General features: G+C 37.8%; 1 pseudogene; it reads left to right on the top strand.

The window, feature by feature from the left end:
• LOC129669856 (Y-box-binding protein 1-like) overlaps nucleotides 1-24,577 on the top strand; it is a 109,623-nt pseudogene that overhangs the window by 45,962 nt on the left and 39,084 nt on the right.

Here is a 24,577-nt window from a genome sequence, read left to right as displayed (position 1 = left end):
AGAGAAACACTTAAATAAATGCTCAACCTCATTAGCCATTAGGGAAATGCAAATCAAAACGACCCTGAGATTTCACCTTACACCCATCAGAATGGCCAAGATGAAAAACTCAAGTGATAGCACATGCTGGAGAGGTTGTGGAGAAAAGGGAACCCTCCTCCATTGCTGGTGGGAATGTAAACTGGTTCAACCACTCTGGAAGTCAATCTGGCGCTTTCTCAGACAACTAGGAGTAGTGCTACCTCAAGACCCAGCTATACCACTCCTAGGTATATACCCAAAATTTGCTCAAGTACACAACAAGGACATTTGTTCAACCATGTTCGTAGCAGCTTTATTTGTAATGGCCAGAACTTGGAAACAACCCAGATGTCCATCAACGGAGGAATGGATACAGAAATTGTGGTATTTTTACACAATGGAATACTACTCAGCAATCAAAAAGGAGGAAATCATGACATTTGCAGGCAAGTGGTGGGATCTAGAAAAGATCATTCTGAGTGAAGTATCCCAGAAGGAGAAAGACAAACTTGGTATATACTGGCTTATATAGACCTACAAGACATGATTAACATAATGAAATCTACACACCTAAAGAAGATAATCAAGAAAGTGGACACAGGCGAAGGTGATTAATCCTCATTTAGAAAGACAAATGGGATGTGCATTGAACTTATGACAGGAGTCTACCACAAAAGGCATCTGAAAGACTCTACCTAGCAGTGTTTCAAAGCAGACACTAAGACTCATAACCAAACCATGGCAGAGTGCAGGGAATCATATGAAAGAAGGGGAATTTGTATGATATGGAAAGGATAGGAGCTCTACAAGGACCAAATATATCTGGGCACAGGGTCTTTTCTGAGACTGACACTCAACCAAGGACCATCTATGGATATAACCTAGAACTTCTGCTCGGATGTGGCCTGTGGTAGCTCAGTAACCAAGTAGTTTTCCAAAGTAAGGGGAACACGGACTATTTCTAACAGGATCTCAAGGGCAGGCTGTTTGACACCCCCCCCCCCAGGGGAGGAGCAGTCTGTTAGGCCACAGAGGAGGACTTTGCAGCCAGCCCTGAAGATACCTGATAAAACAGGGTCAGATGAAAGGGGAGGAGGTCCTCCCCTATCAGTGGACTTGGAAAGGGGCAGGGAGGAGACCAGGGAGGGAGTGTGGGGTTGGGGAGGGAATGAGGGAGCAGGATACAGCTGGGACACAGAGTTAACAAAATGTAACTAAAAAGAAAAATAAAATAAAATAAAAAAAAGAGAAAAGATCATCCTGAGTGACATATCCCAGAAGGAGAAAGACAAACACGGTATATACTCACTTATATAGACCTATAAGATGTGATAAACATAATGAAATTTTTACACCTTGTTCCCCATAGTGAGGGGAACAAGGACTATTTCTAACAGGAACTCAATGACTGGCTCTTTGGCCTCCCCACCCCCCAAGGGAGGAGCAGTCCTGTTAGGCCACAGAGGAGAGCTTTGCAGCCAGTCCTGAAGATACCTGATAAAACAGGATGGGATGAATGGGGAGGAGGTTCCCCCTATCAGTGGACTCGGCAAGGGGCACGGTGGAGATGAGGGAGGGAGGGACTGGGAGGGAATGAGGGAGCGGGACACGGCTGGGATACAGAGTTAATAAAATGTAACTGATAAGAAAAAAATAAAATTTAAAAAAAAGTTTTGAAAAAATAAAAAAAATAAAACACTCATACACATAAAGTAAAAAATAAATAAAAAAAATAAAAATGGGGTACAGACATAAACAGGGAATTCTCTATAGAGGAATATCAATAGCACTGAAAGAAATGCTTGAAGAGATCCAAGAGGGTGGCACTGGGAGAACACTGTGTCTGAGGAGCAGAACAGCAGTGACAATGACCAATAAACAAAACTCTGGGCCCTAAAACACCTGTGATTGTGTTTTCCAGGTGAGAGGAAACCCCAAGGCGTGCTTTTTGGTGGTTTAAAATCACCAAGCCCAAACCTGGAAGAGTTCCCGGGTCAGAGCAGGCACTCATTCGCCAGCCCAGAGCTACATGCCTGGGTGTTCTGATCACCTTCCCAGGAAGAAACTCGGGCACCAAAACACCCCAGACTAGATTTCAGTCAAGAGAAAACTCTATGGTGAAGAAAGTAATCAGGACCAACCTTAGGTCACTGAGTCAATCCCTAGAAAAGAAACAGGAATCTTGCTGATGCTCATTCACCAGCCCTCGGCTGGATGCTCAGCAGGCAGCCCAGAGACCTGGCTGCACAACCAACTCACTGTTGCAGACAGAACTGTGTGACCCAGAGAACCAGAGACTGGTTTTCCCTGTCAGGAGGAAAACCCACAGTGAGGGAAACAGCAGGTACGAACTCAGAGCACTCAGGTGACCACACCATCACACATGGAATAGTTCTCAGGAAAAGTTCCCTGGTGCCTACAGAGGCCCAGTCTCCAGCTTGGAACAACCACTCGCCTGTGCCTGCGTGCTCTATACACCACCCCAGACAGAACTGTGGACCTCCAAACACCACAGACTGGGTCCACCTTTCAGGAGGAAAGCCCATGGTGGGGGGAAACATCAGGTCCCACTTCAGGACACCCAGCTCCAGAGAAGTTTCAGGGTTCCCTCAGTCTCCAGGCTTTACCCTCCTGCTAGAGCAAGCATGAGAGAAGTGCTCAACTGTCACTGATTACATCTAGGGTACAGGGTCACACAGCTACAACCTCTGACCTATAGAAGCCTAAGAGCTACTGGATCAACCCTCAATACTGTTCCAAGGTGTAACTCATTATCCTTAGCTAACCTTGGGCTCCCTGCCTCTTCAAGAGGGCAGTGCCCAGAAAACATAGTGTAAGAGCAGCAGCTCACTAAATTCAGAGCACAAAAAACAGCAGCAAAGCAGCTGTCTCTAGGACTACTCCTGGTTAGAGGAGAGCACCCTTGACTAAAAAAGACCACAGTTACCACTCAGGTCTATACATCTGAGGTGAGCTGTGGCAATTCCAGAGAAACACCAAACATTCAGTGACCATAACTAAAAAGTTGAGAAGGCCTACTTCAGAAAATACCATCTTCCTACCAAGTGGATTTTCTCCACACCAGGATTCCAGGAAGCACCAGAAACTAATAGTCAAAACCTAAGCTAGCCCAATGGATAGAGAGAGGCCAGTGTAAAAGTGCAGTCACAGACAGTCCTGTTCCCATTCCTATGGAGGCCATAGGCCACCTCTGTGCAGGAGTTCCAGGCCATCTCCATGAGTGGTCCTTGGCTGGAGTATCACTTTCAGAATATACCCCTGTACCAGATTTTTAGGATCTGTCACTCTCCTTGTGGAGCTCCTGTCCTCTCTAGGTCTTACTATCTCCCAATTATTTTATAAGATTCCCTGTACTCTGCCCAAAGTTTGGCTATGAGTCTCAACATCTCCTTGATACCCTACAAAGTATCTCCCATGCTCACAGCTAAGCAGGATTAACATAGTAAAAAATGTCATTTTACCAATTCCCATCAAATTACCAACACAATTCTTACAGATTGAAAGAAAAATTCTCAACCTCATATGGAATAACAAGAAACCCAGAATCACTAAAACAATCCTCTACAATAAATGATCTTCTGGAGGTATACCAATATTTGATCTAAGTCTGTATTATAGAGCAACAGTTCTAAAAACTGCATGATACTGGCATAGAAACAAAATAGTGGATCAATGAAATCGATTAGAAGACCCAGAAATAAACCCACACACTTATGGACACCTGATCTTTGAAAAAGTTGCCAAAACCATACAATAGAAAAAAGATAGAATCCTCAAAAACTGGTGTTGGTCCAACTGGATGTCTACATGTAGAAAAATGCTAATCAATACATACTTATCATCCTGCACAAATCTAATGTCCAAATGGATGAAAGACCTCAATATAAAAACAGACATTCTAAACCTGTTAGAAAAAAAAAGGGGAAGATCCTTGAACTCATTGGCACAGGAGACAATTACCTGAACAGAACACCAATATCACAGGCTATAATATCAACAATTAATAAATGGGACCTCATGAAATTGAAAATCCTATGTAAAGTAAAGGGCACTGTCATCAGAACAAAATGACAGCCTACAGATTGGGAAAGAATCTTCACCAACCCTCTATCTGACAGAGGGCTAATAGCCAGAATATTTAACAAACTTGAGAAGTTAAACAGCAACAAATCAAGTAATCCAATTAAAAAGTTGGGGTAGAGACCTAAACAGATAGTTCTCCATAGAGGAACATACAATGGCAGAGAAACACTTAAAGAAATATTCAACATCCTTAGTTATCAGGGAAAAGCAAATGAAAATAACCCTGAGATTTCACCTTAATATTCATCATAATGGCTAAGACCAAAAACTCGAGTTACATCACAGGTTGGAGAGGATGTGGAGAAAGAGGAATCCTACTTCATGGCTGGTGGGAATGTATACCTGTACAACTACATTTGAAAATAATCTGGCTCTTTCTCTGAGATTAGGAATAGTGTTTCCTCAAGATCTAGCTAAACTACTCCTAGGCATATATCCAAAGCATGCTCAAGTATACAACAAGGATATTTGCTCAACCATGTTTGTAGCAGATTTATTTGTAATAGTCAGAAGCTGGAAACAACCCAGATGTCCCTCAGTTTAGTCATGGATACAGAAATTGTGGTACTTTTCCACAATTGAATACTACTCAGCAATAAAAACAAGGAAATCATGAAATTTGCAGGCAAATGGTGAGATCTAGAAAACATCATCCTGAGTGAGGTATCCCAGAGGTATCATTAAGACACATATAGTATATACTCAGTTATAAGCGGGTATTAGATATAAAATATAGGATAATCATACTAAAATTTGTACACCTAAAGAAGCTAATCAAGAAGGAGGACCCTGGGTAAGATGCTCAGTCTACATTCAGAAAAGCAAATGGGAGAGACATTGGAAGAACAAGAAAAGAGGGAGCAATACAGGAACCCAACACAGGGCCTCTGAAAGATTCTACCCAGCAATGTATTGAAACATATACTGAGACCCATACCCTAACTTCGGGCAGAGTTCAAAGAATGTTGTGAAAGAAAGGGGAGATAGAAAAACTTGGAGGGGACAGGACCTCCACAAGGAGAGCAACAGAACCAAAAATAAAAATAAATAAAAATGGGCACAGGAGTCTTTTCTGAGAATGATATTCCAAACAAGCTCCATGGATGGAGATAACCTAGAACCCCTCCACAGATGTAGCCCATGACAGCTCAGTGTCCAAGAGGGTTCTCTGTTAATAGGAACAGGGACTGTCACTGACATGAACTCAGTGGCTAGCTCTTTGATCATCTTCCCCTGAGTGGGGAGCAGCCTTACCTGTCCACAGAGAAAGACATTGAAGCCAGTTCCGATTATACCTGATAGACTAGGGTCAGATGGAAGGGGAGGAGGGCCTCCCTTTTCATTGAACTGGGGGAGGGGCAAAGCAAAAGAAGTGGGAGGTAGGGAGGGATTGCAAGTTGATGAGGAGGGGGCTACAGCTGCTGTGATACAAAGTGAAAAAAATTATAATTTATAAAAATGAAATTAATAAAAATATAATTAATAAAAATAAAATTTAAAAAATAAATGCTTAACGTCCTTAATCACCAGGAAAATATAAATAAAAACAACCCTGGGATTTCAACTTATACCCAGCAGAATGGCTAACATTAAAACTCAACTGACAATATATGTTGGAGAGGATGTGGAGAAAGTGGAACCCTCCTCCTCTGCTGGTGGAAATGTAAACTTGTACAACCACTCTGGAAATCAATCTGGCACATTCTCAGACAACTAAGAATAGAACTTCCTCAAGATCCAGCCATACCACTCCTAGGCATATATACAAAAGAGGCTCAAGTACACAATAAGGACATTTGCTCAGCTATGTTTGTAGCAGCTTTATTTGTAATAGCCAGAAACTAGAAACAATCCAGATGTCCCTCAACTGAAGAATGGATATAGAAATTGTGGTACATTACACAAAGGAATACTACATATCAATTAAAAACAAGGAAATCATAAAATTTGTAGGCTAAAGGTGGGATTTATCCTGAGTGAGGTATCCCAGAGGTATCAGAAAGACACACATGGTATATACTCAGTTATCAGTGGACATTAGATCTATAATATAGGATAAATATCCTAAAATTTGTAAACCTAAAGAAGCTAAGCAAGAAGGAGTACTTTGGGTAAGATCATCAAACCTCACTCACTAAGGTAAACATTACAGACATTGGAAGTGGGGGGAAAACCAGAGAACAGGACAGGAGCCTACCACAGAGGGCCTCTGAAAGTATCTACCCAGCAGGGTATCAAAGCAGATGCTGAGACTTATAGCCAAAATTTGGGCAGAATGCAAGGAATCTTATAAATGAAAGGGTAAGAGAGAAAGTCTTGGAGGGGCCAGGAGCTCTGCAAGATCAACAGAGCCAAGAATTCTGGGCAAAAGGGTCTTTTCTGAGACTGGTACTCTAACCAAGGACCATGTACAGAGATAACCTAAAACCTCTGCACAGATGTAGCCCATGGCAGCTTTGTATCCAAGTAGACATTCACTATCAGTGGACTTGGAGAGGTACATGGGAGGAGATGAAGGAGAGGGAGGGGTGGGGATAGAATGAGGTAGTAATCCTCACCTGGGATTCAAAGTTAATAAACTCTAATTAATAAAAAATAAAATAAAATAAGATTAAAAAAACGAGAGAATACATAGAATCAATGAAACAAAGAGTTGATTCTTTTAGAAAATAAAAAGAAAGACAAACCCATTTCCAAACCAACTAAAAGATAGTGGGAGAATAACCAAGTTAAAAACATCAGAAAAAATATAAGGGAACATAAACAACAGACACTGAGGAGATCCAAAGCATAATTAGTTCACACATTAATAACCTGTAATCTGAATGAGATTTAAGCATACTTCCTAGACTCCACTTTCTTGTTTAGCTTCTTTATGTATGTAGCTTTTAGTATAGTTATCCTATATTATATGGCTAATATCCCCTTTTAAGTGAGTGTATACCATGCATGTCTTTCTGTTTTAAGGTTACCTCACTCAGGATAATCTTTTCTAGTTCCATCCATTTACCTGCAAATTTCATGTTTTCCTTGTTTTTAATAGCTGAATAGTATTCCGTTGTGTAAATGTGTCACAATTTCTGTATCCACTCCTCTGTTGAAAGACATCTAGGTTGTTTCCAGAATCTTGCTATTACAAATAAAGCTTCTATTTGGACAGGCACTAGAAGTGGTGGAAGAGAACTGGATGGAAGCATACTATAGAGAGCACTCTGAAAGATTCCATGTAACTAGAGATCAAAGCAGATGCTTATACTCACAGCCAAACTTTGGACAAGCACAGGTTTAATATGTTAGGAGAAGGTGGTAGAAGAGAAATGGAGCAACAGGATCCCTATAAGGAGACCAACAGAGCTAAAATAACCTGTGCCAAGTGGGTCCTGCAAAGACTAATATACAAACCAAGGACTATGATGGAGAGGATCTGAACCCCCTGCTCAAATGTAGCCCACTGACAGCTCAGTCTCCATGTAGTCACCCGAGTAAGGGAAGCAGGAGCTGCCTCTGTCCTGTTCTTTGATTACTTGTCCCTGGCAATCCAGCCTTGCCAGGCCACAGAGAAAGTGCATTTGGGCAGTCCTGATGAGACTTGATAAACTATGGGCAGATGGAAGAGGAAAAGAATTCCCCCTTTCATTGGATTAGGGGAAGGGTATAGAAGAGAAGAGAGAGGGAGGGTTGGACTGGGAGGAGTTGAGGGAATGGGCTTCAGTCAGGATATATAATGAATAAATTGGAAAAAGAGCAAAAAAAAAAACTCTTTAAGAATGAAATTAAAGCTATGTTATAAGAAAAAAAAAAAGAAGCTGTATTCCACAAAGGAAATGGATAATTTTCTTGATAGATATAACTTACCAAATTTAAATTAAGATCAAATAAACAATCAAAATAGACCTATTAGCACAGAGGACATAGAAGCCGTCATTACAATTGTCCTTAAAAACAATATAAAAACAAAACAGGTAAACAAACAAACAAAAATGTCCAGAAAGTTTTACACCAGAATTGTCAAAGTTTTCAAGGAAGAGTTAAGACCAAGAGTCTTAAATTACTCAACAAAATAAAAACTGAAGGAGCATTGCCAAATTCATTTTATGAGGCCATAGTCACAGTGATACCCAAAAGAAACAATGACTCAAAATAGAAAGAGAGTTACAGACCTATTGCTCTTTTGAACACAGATGAAAACTATTCAACAAAATACTTGAAATCAAATCCAAAGTACACATGAAAAAGATCATCCACCATGATCAAGTAGGCTTTCCCCCAGAGATGCAGGGTTGGTTGAACATACTGAAAACAGTCAATGTAATCCACCATTTAAACAAACTGAAAGAAAAAAAAAATACCTGATCATCTTAGTAGAGGCTGAAATAGCCTGTGACAAAATCCAATACTTCTTCATGATAAAGGTCTCAGAAACATTAAGGATACAGGGTGCATAATATACATAATAAAATGAATTTGCAGTAAGCCTATAGTCAACATTAAATTAAATGGAGAGAAACTCAAATCAGGAACACAGCTTTCCATTATCCCCATATCAATTCAATATAGTATTGAATTGTGCTAGTTCTCACTAGCACAAGAAAACTTAAGGTAGAGATGATACAAATTGGAAAAAAATGTCAAAGTATCCTTATTTTGAAAGGATGTGATAGCCTACATAAGAGATCTCATACAATTCTCCCAAGTAGCTACTACAATTAATAAAAAAAAAAAAAAAACTTCAGCAAATTTGCTAGATATAGGATTAACTTAAAAATAAATGAGTATCTCTCCTATAAACAAAGAAATAGTTTAAGAAAGAAATCAGGGAAACAACACCCTTCAAAATAGCCACAAATAACATAAAATATTTTGGTATTAAGCTAATCAGGCAAGTTAAAGACTTGTATGACAAAAGAGAAAATGAATAAGATAGCCAAAGATGGAAAGATCTTCCAAACTCATGCTCATGGATTGGTAGAGTTAATACGGCAAAAAATATTGATCCTACCAAAAGCAATCTGCAGCTTCAACACAAACCCCATCAAAACTCCAACACAATTATTTATAGACCTTGAAAGGACAATACTTAATTTCATACGAAAAACAGTAATCCAACAGTAGCTAAAACAATCCTAAACAATAAAAGAACATCTGTATTTGTCACCATCTTTTATTTCAGGCTGTGCTACAGAACTATAGTAATAAAAATTACATGGTTTTGGCATAAAAAGAGATATGCTGATCAATAAGATCAAACTGAAGTACCATGCATAAGAACACTTAACTATGGACTCCTGATTTTTGATAAAGGAGCACTCCAGTTCCTCCAAGTTAAAATCCTATTTTTTGTCCTCAGCTCTGGAAAAGAACAGGTGCTGCAGCTCCTCCTGCCTCATTTCCAGTGGGTCCAACAGATCTTCCCCTCTTAACCTCCCTCCATACATTTGTTGATTGATTCCAGTACCAACTCCTTCTGGCAAGCCACAGGCAACTCCTGTCCGAGAAGCAGTTAGGCTAATTGCAGATTTTTAACTCTCACTCAATTCCTTCAAGTCTAACACCCCAGCCACAACCTGAGCTCTGTGAGAGATGTTCAGCTTTTGCCAGTTCTCCCTCCTTCCCCTTATTCCCATGGAATAACTAAAAAGATCCTAGTGGAGAACCCTTATTTTCTCTCTTATGAAGAACATTACCATCCCATTAGCTCTTTCCCATTTCTAAGTCTCATGTTATAACACCCAGAAACACATTTTAGCATCAAACCACTGACCACACCAACCAAGACTGCAAAAGATCTTTCTACTAGACAACACACAGCCACACACTGTCCTATAAACTAGCGAGAATACCGCAATGAAGAAATAAAACACCAAACTAATATGTCAAGACAACACATAGATTTAAAATCTTCTCAACTCAAGATCAACATAAAAACACTATCATTAACAGCCAGGATAGTATGTCTCCACTGGAGATAAGCAACATATTATAAGAAGGCCCTGATCATTTCAGCATTGCATGAGAAAAAAAGTTCTTAAAATAGTATTTATGGTGATGAAAGAATTCCTTAATGTGTAAATGAGTAAATTAAAAAAAATTCATGAAAACAAAGAATAGAAAAAAAGTATAAAATCGTTCAAGACAAAAAAGTGGAAATGGAATCAATATAGAAAACTTTAACTGAAGAAAACCCACAAAAGAAGTATTTAGGAATGCCTACAGGAAACATAGAGACATGTTAAATCAACAGAGTAAAAGAGATGGAAGAGACAATCTCAGGCACAGAAGTCATGATACAAAAAATGAGTACATTGGTCAAAGAAAATGTTAAATCTTAAAATCTCTTCACATAAAACATCCAGAAAAATCTATGACACTATATAAAGAACAAAAGTAAGAATAATAGGACTAGAGAAATAAAAAGAAACACAGGTCAAAAGCAGAGAAAACATTTTCAACAAAACCATAGAAAAAAATTTCCCTGAACAAAAGGACACTTCTATTAAAGTCCAAGTTTGTTAGAGAAATACTACTACATGTTAATTCATGTATTTAAATTCACACACAGATAGTAGTGGTCTTCAATACCCCAATGCCTTAAATAGACAGGCCAGTCAGATAAAATCTAAATAAAGAAATGCTAGCACTGACTAATATTATAAACCATATGGACCTAATACTCATTTACAAACCATTTTACCCAAATGAACTGGTCCAGAAAAGAAAATTCCCTCAGCAAATAATAACCAAAACACTAAATATAAAAAAAAGGAATATTGAAATCTTCAAAGGAAACAACCAAGCAATATATAAAGGCAGACCTATTAACATTACATCTGTTTTCTCCAAAAGTAAGAAGGGCCTGGAAAATGTGCTGCAGATTCTAAGAGACGACTGATACCCACTGAAATTAATATACCTAGCAAAACTTTCAATTACCACAGATGGAGAAAATAAAAATTCTGTGTTAAAAACATAAATAAATAAGCAATATCTATCTATAAATCCAGCCCTGCAGAGGGTGTTGGAAGGTTAAAATAATAAAAATAAATGAGGCTTCAAGAAACTGAAGCTTCTGCTCACTAATGGACATAGTCATTTGGAAAAAGTGGCAGCCTACAGAAGAGGAAAAAAAATTTCCCAACTAGTTATCCAGTGAGGGCTAATATCCAAATTATATGAAGACCAAAAGATGCTAGGTATCTAGAAAGCAAGTAACCTAATTTAAAAACAGGGTACAGATATAAACAGAGGTTACCAATAAAGCCAAAAAAGCTGGGCACATGAGGGCCCATGGAGACTGATGCATCAACCAACCACCATACATGGAGAGGATCTAGAATACCTGATCAGATGTAGCCTATAGGAAGCTGAGTCTCCATATGGGTTCGCTATTAAGGGGAGTAGGAGCAGTCTCTGACATAAACCCCATTGTCTGCTCTTTGATCACTTTCTCTGGTAACGCCACCTAGCCAGCCCAGAGAGGAAGAGAATCCAGGCAGTCCTGATGAGACCTGAAAACTAAGGAGGGAGGACTTCCCCTGTCAGTGGACTAGGAGAGAGGGATGGGAGTGGGGGGAGGAAAAGGAAGGGAGGATGGGACCAGGATACAAAGTTAATAAACAATAATAAAAAATGATAATGATGATGGTGAAGACGATGACAATGATGATACTACTACTACTAAATAATAATAATGAAATCCTGAACAAACAAAAACAACAACAATAACAAAATGCAGAGTTTATTCACTAGAGGAACATCTAATGTTCAGAGTCCTTAGCCACCAGGGAAATGCAAATCAAAACTACTTTGAAATTTTATTGTGTACCTTTCAGAATGGCTAAAATCAAAAACATAAGAGGTACCTCAAGCTGGAGAGGATGTGGAGCAAGGGGAACTCTAATCCATTGGTGGTGGGACTTCAAATACATACAGCCACTATGGAAATCAGTGTGGTGGTTCCTCAGGAAGTTGGGAATCAATATTCTTCAAGATCCAACTATATTTTGGGTATATACCCACTGGATTTTTCACCTTTTTATAGAGTCATTTTCTTAGGCATGCTCATTGCTGCTCTTTACATAATAGAATTTGGAAACTACCTATATGTCTTTCAACATAAGATTAGACTTTTCAAAAGTGGTATATTTACACAATGGGGAAGTACTCTCTTAGGAAATAAATGGCATTATGAAATTTGCAAGAAAATGATAGAACTAGAAAAAAAAATCATATCAAGTGAAGGATCCCAGAACTAGAAAGATAAATATGGTATACATTCATTTGTATGTATATAAGTCAATGATAACCAAACTACAATCTGTAGAACCACAGAGGGTATAGGTATAGAATAAGAGATTGGTAAGTGAATGATATATCTCATTGAAAATGCAAGATAGAATAGACAGTTATGGATGCATGGGACTATAAAGGAAGGATCAAGTAGGGAGTTGGCGGGAGATGGAATTGTTTGAGTGAATACAGGGTAATGTAGCTCAATTTGAAGGGCATTTGAAGGTTGTGGGTCTAGAAAGCAGACATGGGTTGGCAGAGATTTAGTATGGAAGCCTCTTATACTAGAAACTTCTTAAAACATATGCATACATGAAGGTGATCTAAATGAAATTACCACAAAATTGGAGAGACAGTGTCCCAACTGGACATCTCTTCTGGAATGGCATTACCTCTAATTAAAGTGTTGGCCAAAATTGTCTCATTGGTAATCTGCAGTAAACCCTGGATATTGCCAAGAATATAGGCTTCTCACCACAGTCTGAGAGCTGAAAGCATGTAAGAGACAAAAAGGATGGAGGGCACCAAGAAAACAAGGCTCTCTAAATCAATATGAGCAAACTTATATGAACTTATAGACACTGAAGCAGCAAGCACAAGGCCTGCATGGGTCTGCACCAGGTCCTCTGCATATATACTATGGCTTCCAGTTTAATGTTTTTATTGGATTCCTGAGTATGTGAGTGTTTCTAGTGCCTTCCCTTGAGCTCTTTTCCTCGTGTTGGCTTGTTATGTCCAACATTAACATGATAGTTTTTGTTTTATCTTATTATATTCTACTTTGTTATATTCTAAAAGATGAATGAATGAATGAGTGAATGAATACCTAGTCACTAGGGAAAAGTTTTACACCTGAACTGTCACTAATACCTTCTGTGAGAGAAAAAATATTTTATTTTGTCTAATAAAGTGATATTCCAGGACAGGTGTCAATTTCATACCTTCTGTGAGAGAAAAAATAGTTTTGTCCAATAAAATGATATTCCAGGACAGATGTCAATTTCATGAGCAGTTGATCAACATATACTGGACTCCACATGTTTTCTTCTGTGCTTTTATTTGGTTACACTTAGTGGGGTTTTATTGTTATTATTGTTGCTGTTGTTGTTTTCATTCTTTTTTGTTTTCTTTTGGTTTGGTGTTATCTTGGTTTGGAGACTTGTTTGGTTTGGAATTTTGTTTTTGAGAACGAACTTAAAGTTGAGTGGCTAGCAAAGGAGAGAGGATCTGTGAGGACTTGGTGGAGAGGGAGAATATGATAAAATATATTTAAATTTAAATTTGTTTTAAATAATGAAAAACAATAAAAATTAAAGAAATTAAACAGGGACATTTCTTGCATCTTGATCCTGCATACTTTCATAGTGGAGTTTACACAATGACACCTAAATTTTTAAATGAAACTAACAACTGCAGGACTAAGTTCTTGGGAGTACTCAGAATCCATGAATATGTAGAACAACCATTTAATCTGACTTTCTCCCTCAACTTTCTCTCTTCACTACTGCATCTATCATAATAGCATAAGCCAATTCCTTAAAAAAATCTCCCTCATTGTTTCTTCATCCCCTCTCTATCTTTTTCTCTCATCCTTCTCCACATGTACTTAATATAAATATGATGTTTGCTTCTCTGGAGAACAGTGAGTACCATTACTTAGAAATACATTGATATTTTATATGCTGCCAAGAAAGGCACAAATTCTCACTAATAGTACTATATCATATAATGAGTAGATAATAATGTTTTTCATTGCTATGAAATTTAATTCATTTATTCCCATCACTCAAAAATTTCCCCTGATGAAACTTGTACTACTTTGATTATGATAAGTAGCACTATCTTTGAATCCTAGTAAACAAAATATGTTACTGGGGCTTTATGACTCTGGGGAAACATAGTATTACTATCTGTCAATTTCTTAAAAATCCATATAGTTTCTAGAGCCAGTCAAGACAAAATTCTCAACAGGAAAACAAAAACACTTTGATTTCAGACATGGACAGTGTTGGCCTTAATTTCAAATTCTGTTCTTTATATATCCATCATTATACTCACAGCAGTGAATTACTAACATGTACCAATATGGCAAAAGCCTGACCAAGCCCAGATTTCAGGAAAACATCTGGATTGCATGTAAATTGTCTCTTCCTTTAATGATTTCTCTTTAAATGTATTGGATAAGATATGAATTTGCATGGCATGATCATTCATTCTTAATTGTATTGTCCCTTTTTAAAAGCAGTTATTCACATAGGATACAATCTTTAGTGCAGCAATGTGAACAATAACAATGAATATCAATTAGAATAGTATTACATAATTCTAGAATAGTTGTAACACTCCAAAAAAAGTTCTAACTTTCAACAGTGGGGTAGTTCAGAGGCCTAACTTTCTAAATTTATTTCTGTAACACGTGGGCTTCAAATACATTATTTCTTGCTCTTCTATGCTCCTGTAATAAGGTTCCAGATAGAAGAATTAAGGTCAACAATGGTAAAGGAGACATTATGTACTGTCAGCTTCTGTGAGAGCAACTTGCCTTTATCACAGGCCTTGAGCAAAACACCCATCATTCCTCTAAGCACATCTATGCATATGTAGCTCAAAGTCGTTTGATTTCTTTTGCCAACAAGTCCTCTAATTAATTACTGTGACCAGGTAACTAAGTTATACTCTTCCAGATCTATTTTAATCCACATAGAATGAAGAATGAAAGTCAGAAAAGGTTACAGTTGCCATTAAAAAGGGTATGTAGGGAGGATCCAAGATGGTGGCACTAAAAAAGACACTGTATCTAATGAGCAGGACAGCAGTGACTGCACAGCAACCAACAGACTGAACTCTGGGCCCTAAAATATATATATATTGTGTTTCCCAGGTGAGAGGAAACCCCACTGTGTGGGAAGCTAACAGGCCCATTCTCAGGTCATCCAGCTAAACCCAAGAAGAGTTTCTGGGTCCCAGCAGGCACTCCTTCACCAGCCCAGAGCAACATTCTTGCTTGCTCTAATCACTGTCCCTGACTGAACTGTGAGCCCCACAACAACAGAGATTGGAATTCCCAGTTGAGAGAAAACCCAGCGGTGAAGGAAGCAATCAGAACTGACCTCAGGTCAACCAGACAATCCCTGGAAATATCTTGGGAGCCACCAGGTGCTCACCTGCACAGCCTCCAGCCCAGAGGCCTGCCTATTTGCCCAACTCACGATTCCAGAGAGAACTGTGGGCTCCAGGGCACCAGTGACTGAGTTTCTCTGTCAGGAAGAAATCCAATGATGTGGGAAACAGCAGGTCTGACCTCAGGGCACTCAGCCGAATCCTAACCTCCCCAAAGAGTTCTTGGGAAAAGTTCCTGGATTCTTACAGGCTCCCAGTAGCCAGTGCAGAGCGACTTGCCTGTGACTGCATGCTCTACTCACTATCCTAGACTGTGGACCCCAAAACACCACAGACTGGGACACCCTGTTGGGAGGAAACCCAGAACTCCAACTTCAGACCTGTGCCTGGGATACACGGGTTCAACTCCAGACACTGCACCACGGGGTAATCTGTCTCCTCAGCTAAACTTACCAAACCGCTGGGTTCTCTGCTTTGTCTGTGTTTGTCAGCAAACACATTGTAAGAGCAGCAACCCACTAAATTCAGAACATGTAACCCAGTGGCAGCACAGCTTTCTCCAGGACTTCTACCGGTGAGAGGAGATACCCCCTGACTACCAATGACCCACAATTACAACACAAGTCTATATGCCTGAGGTGAGCTGTGGCAATTCCTGAGAAACACTGACCATTAAGTGACCATACCCAAAAAGCTGAGGAGGCTTTATTCAGGAACAACCATCTTCCTGCCAAGGGTATTCTCCCCACCACAGGATTACAGGAGGTACCAGAAACAGCCAGATGAGTAGAGTCCAGTGTAAAAACAAAACCAACAAAACCCAAAATAATATGGCACCTACAAAACCCATTTATCCAGGGGCAAGCAGCCCTGGACATCCTATCATGAGTGAAATTCAGGAATATGACCTTACATCTATGCTTATGAAGAGGTTAATGGAGGAAACAAATAAAATGTGTAAAGAATTAGAGGAAGATGAAGTCAAACAGATTGTGGCAATTTGTAAAGAAATAGAAAAAATAAAGATGAACAAATTATGGTCATTATTAAAGAAAAACAATTTGCGGCTTTCAGAGAAGAAATAATTAAGTCATTGAAAGAAATAAAAGAAACAGGAATGTTCAAACAGCTGAAGGGGCTGAAGGAAAAACAGGAAAATAAAATCAGACAGGTGAAGGAAATCAACAGAAAAGTTCAACATCTGAAGATAGAATTGGAAAAATTAAAGAAACCACAAATAGAGGAAATCATGGAGAAGAAGAGCTTAGCGAAGAAAATAGGAAACACAGAAGTAAGCATAACCAACAGACTGCAAGAGATGGAAGAAAGAATCTCAGGTGTGGAAGGTACAGTGGAAGAAATCAATGAATCTGTCAAAGAAAATGTTAAATCTAAAAAAAATTCCTGACATAGACCATCCAAGAAATCCAATATAATATGAAAAGACAAAACATAAGAATAATAGAAATAGAGGAAAAAAGAGATTCCTGTCTCCAAGGTCAAGGAAATATTTTCAACAAAATCATAGAGGAAAATTTTCCCAACTTAAAGGAGAGGCCTATAAGCATACAAAAGGACTACAAAGCACCTAATAAATATGACCAGAAAAGAAAATCCTCCTGCCACATAATAATCAAAGCAGCAAGTATACAGAACAAAGAAAAAATACTAAAAGCTGCAAGGGAAAAAGGCCAAGTAACATATAATGGCAAACCCATCAGAATCACACCTGACTTCTCAACAGTGACTATGAAAACCAGAAGGGCCTGGATGGAACTCATGCAGACCCTAAGAGAACCCAGATGTCAGCCCAGGCTACTGTACCCAGCAAAACTCTCAATCATATATGGAGCAAACAAGATATTCAACAATAAAAAAAATAAATAATACCTACCCACATATCCAGAGTTACAGAAGATACTATAAAGAAAAATAAAACCAGGGAAATCTAACTACAGTAAGGTAAACACAGGAAATAAATAACCTCACTACAGCAAAACTAACAGTAGCCAAGCACATAAACACACTATCACAAACAACATCAAAATCAAAGGAACTAAACAGCCACTGGTCATTAATCTCTCTCAAGATCCGTGGACTCAACTTTCCAATAAAAGTACACAGAGTAAGAGAATGTATGAATAAACAAGAGCCAACAAACTGATGCATATATGATACAACTCTAAGTCACAAAGATAGTCATTATCTGAGAGTAAAGTGCTGGAAGATGGTTTCCAAGCAAATGGACCCAAGAAGCAAGCAGGAGTAGCCATTCTAATATCTAATTAAATAGATTTTCAACCACAATTAATCAAAAGAGATGGGGAAGGTCACTTTATACTCATCAAAGGAAACTTCCACCAAGAAGACATCACAATTCTGAACATCTATGCCCCAAGTACAAGGGCATCCACATTTGTAAAAGAAACATTAAGAAAAATTACACAAGATATAGATCCTCACACATTAATAGTGGGAGACTTCAACACCCCACTCTCAACAAAGGAGAGTTCAACAAAACAGAAAGTAAACAAAAAAAACAATGACTCAAACAGAAGTCATGAATCAAATGGACCTAACAGACAACTATAGAACTTTTCACCCAAACACAAAATTTCTACATTCTTCTCAGCACCACATGGAACCTTCTCCAAAATAGAACATATAGGTTGTCACAAAGCAAGCCTCTACAGATACAAAAAGATTAAAATAATCCCTTTTATGCTCTCTGACCACCATTGACTAAACCAGGATCTCAACAACAACAACAGAAATAGCAAAAACCCTACACACATGGAAACTGAAAAACTCGCTACTCAAGGACAGCTGGGTCAGTGAAGAAATAAAGAAAGAAATTATGGACTTCCTAGAATACAATGAAGTTGAGAAGTGTTCTTTCAAAGTCTAAAGAGTTGTGTTAGTAGTTTGATGGGAATTTCATTGATTTGTAGATTGCTTTTGGCAAGATGGCCATTTTCACTATGTTAATCCTACCGATCTAATTACACAAGAGATCTTTCCATCTTCTGATATCTTCTTCAAATTCTTTCTTCAGAGACTTGAAGTTTTGTTTTTGTTTTTTTTTTTGTTATTTTTTTTTTCAAACAAAACTTTCACTTGCTTGGTTAGAGTCACAGCAACACACTTTATGTTATTAGTGGCTATTGTAAAGGGAATATTTTCACTAATTTCTCTCTCAGCCTTTTTGTCTTTCGTGTACAAGTGGGCTATTGATTTTTTTTGAGTTAATTTTCCATCCAACCACTTTGCTGAAGATGTTTATAAGCTGAAGGAATTCTCTGGTAGAATTTTTGGGGTCACTCAGGTATACTATTATATCATGTGTAAATAGTGATACTTTGACTTCTTACTTTCCCATTTGTATCCCCTTGATCTCCTTTAGTTGTCTTATTGTTCTAGGTGGGACTTCAAGTACTATGTTGAAGTACAAAGAGAGTGGGAAGCCTTGCCTTGTCTGATTTCAGTGGGATTGATTCATGTTTCTATCCATTTAGTTTGGTGTTGGCTATAGGCATGCTTCATATTGTCTTTAAAATGTTTAGGTATGTGCCTTGTATCCCTGATCTCTCTAAGACTTTAAATATGAATGGGTGTCGGGTTTTGTCAAATGATTTTTCAGCATCTAAGAAGATGGCAGAGGAGACAACTTCCTGAACAGAACACCAACAGCACATATTCTAAGATCAACAATCGGTAAATGGGACCTCATGAAACTGAAAAGCTTATGTAAAGCAAAGCACAGTGTCATCAGGACAGACAGCTTACAGACTGGGAAAGGATCTTCACCAACCCTCTATCTGACAGAAGGCTAATATCCAGAATATATAAAGAATTCAGGAAGTTAAAAAGCAACAAATGAATTAATCCAATTAAAAAAGGGGTACAGAGCTAAACAGAGAATTCTCTGTACAGGAATATAGAATGGCATAGAAACACTTAATGAAATTCTCAGTATACTTAGTCATCAAAGAAATGCAAATAAAGACGAACCTGAGATTTCACCTTATATCCATCAGAATGGCTAAGATAAAAATCTCCTTGAGTGACAATACATGCTGAACAGGATGTGGAGAAAGGGGAAACTACCTCCATTGATGTTTGGAATGTAAATTGTGCAACAATTTTGGAAATCAATCTGTTGCATTCTCAGACAATTAGGAATAGTGCTTCCTCAATATTGAGTTACTCCACTCCAAGGCATATATCCAAAATATGCTCAAGTACACAACAAAGAAATTGTCTCAACCATGTCACAGTAGCTTTATTCGTAGTACCACAGAGGGCCTCTGAAAGACTCTGCCCAGCATTGTGTCAAAGCAGATGGCTGAGGCTCATAACCGAACTTTGGGCAGAGTGCAGGAAATCTTATGAAAGAAGAAGGTGATAGAAAGACCTGGAGGGTACAGGAGCTCCACAAGAAGAGCAACAGAACCAAAGAATCTGGGCACAGGGGTCTTTTCTGATACTGATACTCCATCCAAGGACCAGGCATGGAGATAACCTAGAACCTCTTCACAGATATAGCCCATAGCCTCTCACTATCCAAGTGGCTGTTCTAGTAAGGGGAACAGGAACCCTATCTGACATGAACTCAGTGGCTGACTCTTTGATCACCTCACTAATTGGAGAGTAGCCTTAACAGGCCACAGAGGAATACAGTGCAGCCAGTCCTGGTGGTACCTGATAGACTAGGGTCAGATGGAAGGGGAGGAGAATGTCACCTATCAGTGAAGTAGGAGAAGGCTGTAGAGGGAGATGAGGGAGGGAAGGTGTGGTTGGGAGGTACTGAGGGACGGGGTTACAGCTCAGATACAAAGTGAATAAACTGTAACTAATATAAAAATTAAAATTAAAAAGGCAATGGATTATAAACTTTTCTATCGCTATAAATAGATGAAAAGATATATAGAAAACAGTATTTTACATATAAAAATCAGGATGCTTATAAAATCTCCTTAGTTAAGAGGATAGGGTACATAAAGAAGAATAGTCTTTTAAAATTCATATTGAAGTTTTAGAATTTTTTTATTAAATGAGATTTATTAAAACTGTTTGGACAGATTTTTGAGTTTCTGATTTAATATATAAAAGTCTTGAAAACTTCTCTTTTTTATTTAAAACAAAACAAAATATAACACAGAAAGTTTTAATCCAGAATATCAAAATGTATTCTTATTTCCATTAGACAACTGAGATCACTGAGCAAACTAAGTAACCTCATAGCTAGAAAGATATAGACATACCAAGAATCACAGTTTATTGATAAGTTAAATCCATAGATAGAGCTAACAATTTCAAAAAAGCTTTGAAGCACAATTCAGAATTGCTTTAGATTGGGGAAGGAAGAAGCATGTTTATATGTTGATTATGAATGTATTTACTTTATTTGCTTTGTTGACTTGACTGCTCTGGGATACATCTCATGTTCTAAAAAAAAATAGTTTTTCTATCTTTGTGTTTATATGTTTGTTCTTTTGATTGTGTTTGCCCACGGTCTTGTATTGTATTAGAAAACCCCATCATTAATTCAGAAATTATCTCCAGCTGATAATTTCTTGCAAATTAATATTTAGATTTCCCCAATGAAATTTCACTATGGAAACAAAATAGTCTCTTAAATTTTTTTTTTATTTAACATTTTGAATTTTATTAAGGAATCAGTTGTTTTACATCTTTCAATATTATCATTGGAAATGATTCAGCTTTGGAGGTCCATGAATGGTACATTGTGAACAAAAACTATAATTTCTCCCCCATCTTCCAGATCAGAACACAGAAGAAAGAATGGAAACAGGAGTGAACTGAAAGAGCAACAAAATGAAAAGAAAAAAACAAACAAACATGTGATAGCTGGAAGTAAGTAGAGGTAGAGCCCTCCTTTGCACAAGGCTATCCTGTGAACAGTTATTTGAGATATCAATACTTGTCATATTTTCTCCATGTGAGTAAGAAATTAATACTTTGCAGCTATGGAATGAGTCCTCAGTCTTCTATCCAGTTATAGTGCCTATGATTTACCAAGCATGGCACGTTTATCCTATGGGTACAATAGTGTCTTTCATGCCTTGCTGAATCTAATAACTCTTTAATTGGACTTAAAACCTCCTCAGCAAGAGCGAAATCATGTTAGATACTGGAAAACTAGCCAGCCACTCAGGAACAGTGAATTCATGAATATTGGAGGAGAACCTATAACCACCACTTTATTAAAACAGCATCATCCTTAATTACATTGTAAATAGTTGTATGTAATTAATTTAGTACACGGAGGGTGACATGAATTCCACCAGAAGGGCAACAAAGCCAACTAACCTAGGATCAGGAGGACTTACAGACACTGAAGCACCAATCAAGGACCATGATATAGGCACCTAAACATTTGTACTTGATGAACAAATTACTCTTAAGTGTAGGCCATGCCCATGAGGGAATGCTCAACATGAAAGGAACACAATAGCATCTTTGGAAGTTCTTTGTCTTAAAATGTTTCATTTTGTTTATCTTCTCCATTAAATTCTGGGCATATTAACTTTAGTTTTTTTAAATCCTCTTTGCAATAATTTCAACATCTGTAATATTTAATTCTGATTCTGGCAATAGATTTGTTTCTCAAAACTTTTTAAAATTTATTTTTAGTAGGAGTTGTCATTGTTGAAAGTTGGGCTTCAAATGAAATGTTATTGTTTATTGTGCAGATGAAATTTTTATTATAAGTATTTAGTAATGTTTATTAATTACTATGGCTCTTGGTTTCAACATTTAAATTTTATCTAATATTTTAATATTTAATCTTCCTAGGTTCTTTATATTTTTCTAGAGATTGGTTCTTCAAAAGGGTTTGACAGTATACAAATATATGATTATTTCCTAATGAACCTGTTGTCCTACTCTGCTTTTTATTATTGTGATAAAGGTCATAACCAAAGAATCTTGGTGAAAGAGAAATTGGCTCACAGGTTATAATATATCATCAGGGGAATCCGGTGCAGGAATTCAAAGCAGGCGTTTAGAGGCAGGAACTGAAGCAGAGGCCAAGGAAGAACACTATTTTTTTTTCCTTGTTTGTTCACAGTTAGCTAGGCCTGCTTTCTTTTTTTTTTGTTTTAATTTATTGAAAATGTTTTTTAACATACAATATATTCTCATTATTATTTCCTCTTCTTGTACTCTTTTTTGTATCTACCTACCTACCTCCATTACAATTCAGATGACGCCTTCCAGTTTCTCCTTAGGAAACAAACAAACATCTAAAAGATTGTAATATAATAAATATAACTAATAATGTACTAGATAAAACAAAGCCAAACAAATAGGAGAAACACTTAAAGAAATGCTCAGAATCTTATTTATCAGGAAAATACAAATCAAAACGACCCTGAGATTTTACCTTACAACCATCAGAATGGCTAAGATGAAAAACTCAAGTGACAATACAGGCTGGACAGGATGTGGAAAAAGGGGAACCCTCTTCCATTGCTGGTAGGAGTGTAAACTTGTACAACCACTTTGGAAATCAATATGTTGCATTCTCAGACAATTAAGAATAGTACTTCCTCAAGATCCAGCTATACCACTTGGAGGCATATATCCAAAAGATTCTCAAGTACACAACAAGGACATTTGCTCAACCGTGTTTGTAGCAGCTTTATTTCTAATAGCAGAATGTGGAAACAACCCAGATGTCCCTCAACAGAGGAATGGATACAGAATTTGTGGTATATTTACACAAAGGAACACTATTCAGCAATTAAAAACAAGGAAATCATGAAAATTGCAGGCAAATGTTTGGATCTAGAAAAGATAATCCTCAGTGAGGTATCCCAGAAGCAGAAAGACACACATGGTATATACTCACTTATAAGTGGATACTAGACCTATAGGTAGGATAAACATACTAAAATATGTACATCTAAAGACGCTAAACAAGAAGGAGGTCCTGGGGTAAGATGATCAATCCTCACTTAGAAAGACAAATGGGATGGACATTGGAAATAGGAGAAAAGAAGTAACAGCACAGGAGCCTATCACAGAAGACCTCTGAAAAGCTCTACCCAGCAGTGTATCAAATCAGATGCTGAGACTCTTTGGATGACCAAACTTTGGGCAGAGTTCAGGGAATCCTATGAAAGAAGGGGGGATAGTGGGACCTGCAGAGGACAGGAGCTCCACACTGAGAGTAACAGAACCAAAATATCTAGGCACATGGGTCTCTTCAGAGACTAATACTCCAACCAAGGACCATTCATGGAGTTAACCTAGAACCTCTGCACAGATGTAGCCTGTGGCAGCTCACTATCCAAGTGGTTTTCCTAGTAAGGTGAAAAGAGACTGTGTCTGACATGAACTCAGTGGCAGGTTCTTTTACCACTCTAATCCCTGGGGGGGAGCAGCCTTGCTAGGCAGAGGAGGACAGTGCAGCCAGTTTTGATGAGACTGGAAAAGCTAGGGTCAGATGGAAGAGGAGGAGGACCTCCCCTATCACTGGACTTGGAGAGAGGAATGGGAAGAGATGATGGAGGGAAGATGGGACTTGGAGGGAAAGAGGGAGAGGGCTACAGCTGGGATACAAAGTGAATAAACTGTAATTAATATAAAAAATTAAAATTTAATTAAAAAAACTGGAACATAACATGGCAGTCACATGACTGCCAGTGTGAATGACACCACATAGCTGAATGTTTTCTCCTTGTCCTCTGATAATTTCTCATCAGCACTTAAAGTTAAATATATATATATATATATATATATATATATATAATTTTTAAAAAAAATATATGAATTTATATTATTTTGCCATACGATTAAAACCTCCTGATGCCTGAAAATATTTTTTCCAAAATTAAAAATGCACCATAACAGAGCTTTCTAGATTTTTACTTAATTTCTCTGATATTTATTAAAACAGCAAGTGGGATGTTACTAAACATTAATTTAAAAGTTCAGATAACAAACTGTATGCTGTACATTAAAAAAAAAAAAAAGGAGTTATCCTTTTGGTTCCTCACCAGGAAAAAAAAAAAAAAAA

The sequence above is a fragment of the Psammomys obesus genome, unplaced genomic scaffold (genome assembly GCF_907164565.1).
Source record: "Psammomys obesus unplaced genomic scaffold, mPsaObe1.curated_primary_1811, whole genome shotgun sequence".
In the NCBI taxonomy this organism is placed as follows: Eukaryota; Metazoa; Chordata; class Mammalia; order Rodentia; family Muridae; genus Psammomys; species Psammomys obesus.
The sequence above is the reverse complement of the archived record's forward strand: the minus strand, read 5'-3'. Positions and strand labels throughout refer to the sequence as shown.